This window comes from Monodon monoceros, unplaced genomic scaffold (genome assembly GCF_005190385.1).
Source record: "Monodon monoceros isolate NGI ecotype Baffin Bay Population unplaced genomic scaffold, NGI_Narwhal_1 Super_Scaffold_1, whole genome shotgun sequence".
Lineage (NCBI taxonomy): Eukaryota > Metazoa > Chordata > Mammalia > Artiodactyla > Monodontidae > Monodon > Monodon monoceros.
In genome coordinates this window covers 87133406-87142208 of record NW_021703765.1, presented here as the reverse complement: position 1 = coordinate 87142208, position 8803 = coordinate 87133406, and positions in this window count along the sequence as shown.

Below are 8803 nucleotides of genomic sequence, written 5' to 3'. Positions count from 1 at the left end.
CCGGTGAGGGCACAGGCTGAGAGCTGAGGTAACCTGCAAAGGCCCGAGGGCGGGGGCCTGGCCAGACTGGCTTCCGTGCGGCCCGTTGCACCCCAAAAGCCCGCTCTGCCGCCCTCCCACCCCGACACAAACAGGTGAGCCACGGCAAGCTGGACCGAAGGCTTTGCAGTGTTCTAGAAAATTACCGTCTAACTATGCAAACAGACACCAAGTTTTAACAGCAGAGGGAGTCTTTTTTATGGCGATACTCAGTCGGGCCAGCACCGCAGGCATGACTCCCGGTCTGCGCCGGGTCCTGCAAAGCACCCGTGCGAGGCGCGGCCATAACGGGCGCCGGCAGCTTGCCAGCCGCGGCCGCTGAGGCGGCTGGCGATCGCTTTTTCAAACAGCACGTGCAGACCTGTGTCCACAACTACCTCACTTCTGTGGAACAGGCTCCTGGAGGCGAGGGTAAGGGCGCGTTTTCAGTCGATGCTACCAAACCGCTGTCCGCAAAGGTTGAGGCAACCTGCGGAGAACTGCCACGCCCCCGGCGGAGGGTCTGGCCTGCTTCTAGCTCTTTCCTCCCGGCAGGGCTTCCAGGGCGCCCACCAGGGGACGCGCTCTCGCCGCCGCTTCCGAGCCTCAGCGCCTTGTCACGGGCTCCTGCCTCGGGGCCCCACGTTTCTTCCCGTCGCGACTGGCAGGAGGCCCGCGACCCCGCACCCTTCGAGCGACCCGGGTGTCCCCAGCGCCGACAGCCCCGCCCCACGCTGCTCCAGGAAGGGCGGGAAGGAGGCCAAGGGCCGAGCTCACGGAGAGGGTCCTGGAGTTCGGGAAGGAAGTGGGTTCGGGGGGCACCCCGAACACTGAGGGGACCCGGCCCGGCGGGGACAGAGGGGGCGGGGGGCAGACGGCTATGCCCTGCGTCCTGCCCGTACACCTCCGTCTGGCCGTGGCCCTGCGCCGCCGGACCTCTCCCGGCGCCCTTCTCCCCGCGGGGCCCGAGAAGCATTCCCGGCGGCCGGCCCCGGACGCCGGACTCAGTCACCGTCGCCCGGACGAGCCCCTCGTTCACTCACCTTCATCCGCACGCCACCAACACACCCCAGCCAGGCGCCCGGGGCCGCTTCCACGTTCGGCGCGCACGTGCTCCGCCCGCACGTCCGGGGAGGCGGCGGGAAGGCGCGGTTGATACAGAGTATCCAGGCCTCCGCCAATCCCTGCAAGGGCCCCGCCCGATGACCCCCACCCGTGCCCTGCGCCCCCTAAGTCCCGGGGCCTGCGGTTCCGCCCACCTGGGTTCGGGGCATTCCGGTGGTTCTTGGGGAGCCGAGAGGTTCTCGGGGGTCCATGGCATTCGGGGGGCTGCACGGGAGCCGACAGGTTGGGGGGCGAGGGCGGGACGTCGGAGGCGCCATCCAGCCTGGTTCTGCGCGTCCTCAGGCCCCAGAAGGAGCAGAGCCGGGGTCCCGGGGGTCCTGGGCTGGGGTGGAGGAGAGGGCGCCACGACCCCCGCCCCTGAAGCAGGAGGAAGCTGTGACCCTGGATTAACCCCACGCCACCGCCCTGGAGCTCTGCGGAGACAAAGCCCGGCTGGGGTCGTAGCCCAGGGGGCAGACACCCCCGCCCTTCCCGTGCCCCCGCAGCTCCAGCCGGAGGCCCCCGGTGATCCCACCCCCGCCTGACCCTGGGACGCAGCTGCGCGCGGCGGAGAGGCCTTCGCGACGGTGGAGGCCTGGGGACCCGAGTTCTCGGAGACCCTGGTCAGCCACGCAGGGGAAGCCTCTGAAGTGCCGCCGTCCTGGCTCGGACACGGTCTGGCCTCTCCCCTGTGCAGTTTAGTTTGGAGAGATGTTGCACACAGCGAGCCGGAAGGCGCTCTAGAGAGGAGACCAGGAGGGTTTCGAGTTGCTTTTGGAAGGGTGGTCAGGGCAAAAATTCTCTGACGTCAAAGCTCATGCCTGAACGTATGCAAAAGACTTAGGCAGAAAGAGAAACATTTCAGCGTTTGTTCACTTGAAATTCTGGAAACGACCCAAGAGTCTGGTGGAATATTGCTAAACACATCACACTTCAGAAACAGGATGGGCTCCTGGAGGGTAATTAGTAGTTGCCGGGAGAAAGAATGCTTCCTGACCCGACTAGTGATACATTGTACAATAAAAACGGCTGTTACAAAGCAATGTGGGTGAGACGAGCCCATTTGAAAAGTACAGACACAAAATGATGTATGCCACATCGTTAAACCCTGGTTGCCACCGGGTGACAAAATTATTGTTTTATTACTTTATTTGGCTTTTAAATTTTCTTCGTTTGCTTATCCATGTTTCCCAATTTTTATAAAAAGATAATCTTCTGTTTTTCTCGTTTTAAGGTTCTTTTCAAGAAGTGAGAGAAAAAACATTGACAACAGGGTTGGGGGAAGCAATCCCCACCGTCCAAGTATACTAAGGCGGATATGGGTGAACAGAGAGGAAATTGGAGATTTGCTGCAGGAAACCCTCCTGTTGTGGGAATGTGATCACAGGCCCTTTCTCCGGGACCGGCTGGTGCTCAGTGAGAATATTCCTGGTTGCACTCCACCCATGAAGCATCAATGAAGTTAAAACCTCAATGGAAACCAAAATGTCCAAGCACCTACGTTATTAAATTTAAATGTAATTCAACAAATTTTATGATTCTAGTGCATTGTTATAAAATCAGTTACTTTTTTTGGCTGCCAGGTGAGAAGTTACTGTTTACACACATTGTCTTATTTGAGCCTCCCAAGCCACCTCTGAGCGAGTTATGTTCCCTTGTTACTAAAAAGGAAATAGGTCCAAGTGCATTTAAAACACTTCCAACCAATAAGTGGCCTCCTTTAACTGTCAGACTCAAAAGCATACATTCTTAACGTAAGCACATAATAATTCCAAATATTCTAAATCAGGGGAAACTCTTCATAAGCTTCATTTTTTTTTTTTTTTTTGCAGTATGCGGGCCTCTCACCGCCACAGCCCCTCCCGTTGTGGAGCACAGGCTCCGAACACGCAGGCCCAGCAGCCATGGCCCACGGGCCCAGAAGCTCCGCGGCATGTGGGATCTTCCCAGACCTGGGCACGAACTCGTGTCCCCTGAATCGGCAGGCAGACTCTCAACCACTGCGCCACCAGGTAAGCCCCATAAGCTTCATTTTTAATAGAGGTCTGATCTTCCAACAAAAGGTGATTATCCAGCACCCACTGTAAATAGAGGCTGCCTCTCTCGTCCGTGCTCACTGGTCTGAAATGCAGTCATTACCACATAAAGCACCCTAAGGCATACTTACCTGCTGCTTCCGGATTTTCTATTCTCTCTGGACCCAGGCTACCTGGGGCAAACTCCCAGTTTAATTGCTTAATAGCTGTGTGACTTTGGACAAGGTACTGATCCTGTACCTTCTCTCCTCTTGGTAAAGTTTATGATTTGTAATAATAACAGGCCCTCTTTCCTCTTTGGTTTGAGACCATTAAATGAGTCAGTACTCTGCACGCGCTATCTTCTTTACCATTTTGTTTCTTACCGGCGTTGTTCACTTTTAACACATTCAAAATCTGGGAACTTCCCCCTTAGTCCTAAGGGAACTTCCCCCTTAGGACTTCTCCTTTTCAGAAATGTCCTGGCCACTCATGTACTTTCCCCCATAATGAGTAGCTGAACACATTTTTAAAAATCCCTGATCCACGGAAGGCTGCAAGCCCATCTAGATACAGCCTCCTAAGAACCTCTACTTCACCCTGAACCCCTCTTCCCTCCAGGGAATTACCTTCGTTCCCAGAGGTCCCCCTGGGGGAGTTGCTCGCTCACCTGCACTGCCCCAGGAAGCCTTCTCGAAGCCCAATCTGTCTGTATATTGGGGTGCTTGTAGCCATGGGAGACCAGTCCTTTGGGCCGTTCGTGGGTTCACAGAACTACGGGGAGCAGGCCGTCTGGGGCACACCCTTGGGAAACCGATGCCTGACAGAAAAAGAGAGGGGATGTGTGACGTCTTGGGTAGAGTGGTGAGAAGGACAGAGGGAACGTAAACAAGAGCTTGAAAGAGTGACTCAGCTGTCCTTCCTTTCTTGGAAGATGGCAGATGCAGGTGGGGCAGGGAACAGGAAAACCCTCCCAACATACTGACCCAGAGGCACTAGGAATGCTTTTTTTTTTTTTTTTTCTAGAGAAAATATAAAAAAAATTTTTTTAAAGATGAGTATTACCGATTTTTCCTTCTGCTTCAGGCTCAGAGGTGGCTGGGCAGTGGTGCTGTGCCCAAACAAGACCCACTTCACCTGCTACAAACCTTCGTTCCCTCTGGTAGTAGGTCAGATGCAGGGAGGGGGACAGGGACTCAGAGTCCACGGTCTGTTTACTGAGCATGCGGCACTCTGTGAGGTGGGTATTTTGCCATCATTCCCATATGACAAGATGCCCATCAGAGAGGTTAAGTCACTGGTCTAGTCACAGAACTGGTAGAGGGTGGGTTTGAGGTTAGCCCGCTCCCATCTGGCCCCCAAGTGTTGGTTTTCACGTCACCCAGCAGCACACTGACTCGGAGGGTGGGAGAGGAGGGAGGTCTCCCTGCGCACTACATTATCGTTACTCAGTAACCATGCTTTTTACACTCCAGGCCCAGGCTGCACACTGACATCACAGATGAGTGAGTGTCCCTCCGTTTGAGGAATCCATCCTCTCAGGACCTGTTGATTGCCTACTCTGTGAAGAGCTGGAAAAAATCAATCTATTTTGTCGTTGAAACAAGCCTAAATAGATACTTAACCAAAAGCATTTTAAATTAACATAATATTACATGTGAAAACTTGAACAAACATACAAGTCCAAGAAAATGAAAGCACGTTGTGTAAGTTCTTGATGAATTTGATTTTCTGTCCTTGTAAGTTACATAAAGTGCACAGATCTTTAGGGTTTACCTCTGATTTTCCCATACATGCAGATACTATGTCCTCACCATTTCCAGCATGCTTCAAGGCTCTCTCATGCTGGTTTCCAGTCACTATCCCCCCACGGTGACCACCCTGGACTTAAGTCACCAAATGTTAGCTTTGCCTTTTTTGCACTTGATCTGCCTTCTCAAATGCTACCAAATTTCCCCCATGTAACCTTTTAGACGGTCTATTTTTTCCTTTACATTTAGGTGTACAATTAATCTGGAAATAATTTTAACTTATGGTACGAGGTATGGGTGTGTCAAACCCCACCCCCCGTAGGACATCCAATTTACCTGATTTATTGAAGAATCTTCAGCATTGCATTGCAGTGGCACTTTTTGTCTTAAATCAGATGATGGTACATGTGTGGGTCTGCTTCTGGGCTCTCTGATCTGTTGTTCCATTGTTCTGTTTGTCTAGCTTTACATAAAACCATACTATTTTAATCATGGGATAAGTCGATATTCAGTGTGTATCCTTCAATTTTCCTCCTCTTTGTCCTTGCTATGCTTCACCCTTTGCATCTTCACAGGAATTTCAGAATTGGCTCATTAATTTTGACAAAAATGCATATACTAGGACTTTGAGATTGCACTGAATTTATAGATCAATTTGGGAATTTTTTTTAATATAAATTTAGTTAGTTAGTTTTGGCTGCCTTGGTTCTTCGTTGTTGTGTGCGGGCTTTCTCTAGTTGCAGCGAGTGTGAGCTACTCTTCATTGTGCTCTGCAGGCTTCTCATTGTGGTGTTTCTCTTGTGGAGCATGGGTTCTAGGCACGTGGGCTTCAGTAGTTGTGGCACACGTGCTCAGTAGTTGTGGCTCGTGGGCTGTAGAGCGCAGGCTCAGTAATTGTGGTGCATGGGCTTAGTTGCTCTGCAGCATGTGGGATCTCCCCAGATCAGGGCTCGAACCCGTGTCCCCTGCATTGGCAGGCAGATTCTCAACCACTGCACTGGGAAGTCCCTGGGAAATGTTTGAGAACAATATTGAGTCTCCCAATCCACAAATACAAAATAGATCTCATTTATGAAATTTCAAGCACTATTTTGCAGTTTTCTGTATAGAGGCTTTTCACACCTTTCTTTAGACTTATTTCTAATCATTCAATATTTTTGATGCTATTGTCAATGGTACTTTTAGTTCAATTATCTAATTGTTTTGTAATATACAGAAATACAGTTGAGTTTTGTATACTGACATTCTACCTAGCAACTCTGCTAAATTCACTTAACTCTAACAGTTTATCTTCAGGGGTTTTTTTTTTGGTTTTCTAAGTACATAAACATATTGTATAGGAATGGATAAGTTTTCTTTCTTTCTTTCCAATGGTGAATTAAAGAGGTAATAGTGTAATTTTTTCTATTCTTATATGCAAGGAGAGAGCATTATTTCACCTGAAATGAAATCATGATGTGTCTGCAACATGAAGTGTCTGTGATAGATTTCTTTTGTAAATATGCTTTATCAGATTAAGGAAGTTCCTCTCTATTACTAGATTTAAGAGCTTTTGCTATAAATACCTGTTTAATTTCATCACTTACTTTTATTCTGCGTCTCGGGTTGGTTGTTCTCCCTTATTCTGTAACTGTGATGGATCTCAGTGTGTGTGGGTTGTTTGTTTGTTTGTTTTAGCTGCACCACGCGGCATGTGGGATCTTAGTTCCCTGACCAGGGATCAAACCCGTGCCCCCTGCACTGGAAGCGTGGAGTCTTAACCACTGGACCACCAGGGAAATCCCCTGTTTTTTGGGTTTGTTTGTTTTTGTAACATTAAACCATCCTTGCATGGATACAATAAACCACACTTGATCATGATATAATTTTTATATATCACTAGATTCCATCTGTTAATTCATTGTTTAGGATTTTTGCATCTCTGTTCATGAGAAATAAATGTCTACATTTTCTTTTTTTCTAGTGTGTTTGTTGAATTTTGGCACCAAAGTTATGCAGGTCTCAAAAAAAGTATTGGGAAGCATTCTCTCACTTTTTCTATTCCCTGGAAAATTTTATAGAATTGGAATTATTTCTTCTGTAAATTTCGGAAGAATTCACTAGGGAAGGCATCTAGACTTCAAGCTTTCTTTGTGGAAAGGTTTTTAATTTTGGATTCAATTTCTTCAATAGATTTAGGACTGATTTGTTTTTTATTTCTTCTTATATCGAATTTAAGTTGTGATTTCTAAGGAATTTGTCCTTACTATCTAAACTGTCAAATGTGTTTGCCTATTGCATAACCTTCTTTTACGTTTACTTTATTTACTTTCATGTAAAATCTGTTGTGATATCCCATTTCATATTGGATACTGGCAATGTATTTTTTTTCCTCTTTCTTGCTTTTTCTTTCCAGTATTTTATTTTAACATCTTTATTGGAGGAAAATTGCTTTACAATGGTGTGTTAGTTTCTGCTTTATATCAAAGTGCATCAGCTATACATATACATATATCCCCATATCGCCCTCTTGCATCTCCCTCCCATCCTCCCTACCCCACCCCTCTAGGTGGTCACAAAGCACCGAGCTGATCTCCCTGTGCTATGCGGCTGCTTCCCTGTCTTGCTTTGTCTTGATCAGAAGTGAATTTTATTAATCAAAGAATCAACTTTCAGTGGCAATTTCTCTTTTGTACATTTGGTTCCTATTTAATCAATTTCTGCTCTTCATTATTGCCTCCCTGCTACTTTCTCTGAGTTTAATTTGCTTTTCTTTTGTGGCTTCCTGAAATAGAAGAATAGATAATTGGTTTTCAACCTTTTTCTTATTACATTAAAGCTATACATTTTCCTTCACTTTTTACCATTGTATTTTACCATCATTTATGTAAAAATATTTCCTAATTTCTGAAATTTCTCAATCTAACATTACTATTTTTGTAATTAAGAAGTATCTGAGAGGAAAATACTTTGAGACTAATATTTGTTCCTCATAATACTTTTGCTTACAAGTTTTAGTATTAATTCCTGCCTGAAACAATCTTTACTATAGTGGCTGCCTAATGACAATTTTCTAATTTCATCATTTCTTCTACATTTATCAGTTGGAATTCACCCACCATAAATGGTTTTTCTCTGGCCCCCTCCGTCATTTCAGTGTAACCTATTTATATTTACTTTTTTCTTCTGTGTGGTTCTTTGTTCTTTCAAATAATTTCTTTTGTAATTTAGGCTTCATATTGTTCCAGTTGTTACTTTTATATCTTCTTATAGTGCCCTGAATCCCACTTTTCTCCATCTGTTATTATCAGCCTAAGAGTTAAAGTGGTATCCTTTGCTTTCCTCCTAATATCAATGGCAGTATCTTACTTCCCCCAACCCTCTTTCTTCTTATGCTCACTTCATATTCTTACTTTACCAGAAAATATCTTTATATAGTATTCTTCCATCTTTGCTCAACCCTCATTTTAGTCTTAGATGTAAAATTAAATATATTAAATGCTCACCATCAGCCCTTTAGCTGGAAGCTCAACCTCTAGTATATTCCTCAAAAAATTAATTTTTGTATATGGTGTAAGTATAGACCAATACACATATTTTTCTCAAACAGATGTGCAAGTGTTTCAGCACCATTTTCTTTGTAAAGACTATTCTCTTTCCAATGAATTGATTTTGTAATTTTGACAAAAATCGGTTCACTATGTAGTGTGTAGTTTTATTCAGGAGTCTCTTCTGTTTCACTAATCTGTATGTCTGTCCTTTCACAATACCACACTGTCATAGCTGTTGTAGCTTAATGACAGGCCTGGAAATCAAAGAGTATATGTCTTGCAACTTTGTTTTTCCTTTTCAAAATTGTGAGTATTCTAGTTCCTTTGCTATTCCACATAAATTTTAGAATCAGTTTGTCAGTTTTAACAGAAAATCTTCCTGGGA